General features: G+C 51.2%; 1 non-coding gene across 1 annotated transcript; it reads right to left on the minus strand.

Annotated features, from left to right (window-relative positions):
• Positions 1-4: 4 nt before the first annotated feature.
• Positions 5-159, minus strand: LOC143175357 (5.8S ribosomal RNA). Its single transcript, XR_013000165.1, has one exon. It is a non-coding gene; the product is annotated as a 5.8S ribosomal RNA (ribosomal RNA).
• Between the last annotated feature and the right edge of the window lie 2,341 nt (positions 160-2,500).

The following is a 2,500-nucleotide window of genomic DNA, read 5'->3' on the forward strand; positions in this document are numbered from 1 at the left end:
TAAACGACCCTCAGCCAGGCGTGGTCCAGGAATTGTATCCGTGGACCGCAATGTGCGTTCGAAATGTCGATGTTCATGTGTCCTGCAGTTCACACGTTGACGCGCAATTAGCTGCGTTCTTCATCGACCCACGAGCCAAGTGATCCACCGTTCAGGGTAATCGTATAAATTTTATATTTCACATATATAATTTTATTCTCATTTGTTCGACCTAATATCTCTCTTCTTTCAAAGAGAAGATAAAAGTTGATACCTGAATCTCCGACCAGCGCGCGAAGGAGATTCAGGCGTCGCCTTGGAGACGACACCGAAGCCTTTCGAGACGAAAAACGTTCAAGTAATATGTATATATTTCTCGACGTTCCGGGCGTATAGTGCATTCAAAAACCCGCGAAAGACGCAGAAGACTCGCACGCGTGGAAACGACGGGGATATATTTTGTATCCTACCCGATACTGAATCCATCGCGTGCAGTCGACCCTCGCGTTCTTCCGATCAGACGCATCTATTGTTGCGCGCATGTTTTCGCGTCGCATCGCGCGAAACGTTGCACGAATCGTACCGATCGATCGATTGAAAGCAAATAATGAAAAAAGACTTCACAGCTGGCTCTTTGCCGGTCATTCGTCCCATGTTATCTCTTGCCGCGAAATTGGCGCGCAAGAGTTGGGTGTCAGACGCGCGGCTTTAAAACGAGCTTCACGGCCGGTCCCTTCGTTACCGCTTTCGTTCTTTCTCTCGGAACGACCATGAACGAACACGACGAGCGACGCTACGGCATACACACGTCCACGGATTCGATTAAAAAAACAGACTTCACAGCTGGCTCTTTGCCGGTCATTCGTCCCATATTATCTCTTGCCGCGAAATTGGCGCGCAAGAGTTGGGTGTCAGACGCACGGCTTTAAAACGAGCTTCACGGCCGGTCCTCTCAATTCCGTGTACGGTACACGCAAGATGCGGGTTCCACTTCCAGACTACCCGGTCCCTTCTCTCTACGAGAATCGATAGTAGAAGAACGGCTCGAAAACGCGTCTCAGAGACTAGGGGAAAAGAAGCGGTATGCGAGCGAAACGAAAACGCATTATGGAAACGTCGCGAAACAATGTTCGACGGTTGCTCGGTTCCAATCGTGCGGCCGTTTCAATTTCTCGTGCGCTTCACCGTCCCTCCGTAACTCTGGCCGATCGCGTATACCGAAGAGCCGACACGCGCAAAAACCACAGGCATTGTATACTGTGTATATATATATATATGTTACAGTCACAGCCTTCGCGCGTTTTACTCTCCGACGCGGGGTTTCCACGACGAAAGAGAGACAGTTTCGTGGCGGGTGACTCGGCCGAATCGCTACGACGGGTATTTCTATTATAGAACGAATCATCGCCACCCTTTACCAGTGCCCGACGAAGGAATCACAAGGTCATCTGGAGTTTACAATGCCAGCGACGGTAATTCCAACGAAGACCCGATAAGTCAACTCATCGTTCTATTTCTCCCCGTACAGAAAAGCGAATCGACGCTAACGCACCTCGCGCAAGCACGAACGTTCTCTTCGCGTGGATCATCCCATCGTCGAAAGATGTAAAGACGCATTGGAGATCGTGGTCTCTGGCGGGCTCATTGCACGCCCCACTGCATATCTTTCCTCGAATCGAGAATGATTCGTCCACTAAGGCTGCGAAACTACGCGTCGAGGAAACTAGGGGAAAGAAGCGGGATGCGAGCGAAACGACAATACATTATGGAAACGTCGCGAAACAATGTTCGGCGGTTGCTCGTTTCCTCCTGCGGACGTTTCATTGCTCGGGCGCTTCACGTCCCTCCGTAACCTTCGCGCGATCGCGTGCCCCGGAGAGCCGGCAACCGGTGAACCACAGGCGTATAAACTATAGTCTTCTATAGCAAGCCTTCGGCGGTTACTCTCCGACGCGGGGATTCCACGACGAGAGAGAATTTCGTGGCGGGTGACATCGGTCGAAACGCTACGACGGGTATTTCTATTATAGAACGAATCATCGCCACCCTTTACCAGTGCCCGACGAAGGAATCACAAGGTCATCTGGAGTTTACAATGCCAGCGACGGTAATTCCAACGAAGACCCGATAAGTCAACTCATCGTTCTATTTCTCCCCGTACAGACAAGCGAATCAACGCTATCGCACCTCACGCATGCACGAACGTTCTCTTCGCGTGAATCGTCCCATCGTCGAAAGATATAGCCGCTTGGAGATCGTGGCCCATCAAGTTCTTCCGTAACTCCTGCGCGATCGCGTACCCCGGAGAGCAGGCAACCGGTGAACCACAGGCGTATAAACTATAGTCTTCTATAGCAAGCCTTCGCGTTTACTCTACGACGCGGGGATTCCACGACGAGAGAGATTTTCGTGGCGGGTGACACGGCCGAATCGCTACGACGGGTATTTCTATTATAGAACGAATCATCGCCACCCTTTACCAGTGCCCGACGAAGGAATCACAAGGTCATCTGGAGTTTAC

The sequence above is a fragment of the Nomia melanderi genome, unplaced genomic scaffold (genome assembly GCF_051020985.1).
Source record: "Nomia melanderi isolate GNS246 unplaced genomic scaffold, iyNomMela1 scaffold0064, whole genome shotgun sequence".
Lineage (NCBI taxonomy): Eukaryota > Metazoa > Arthropoda > Insecta > Hymenoptera > Halictidae > Nomia > Nomia melanderi.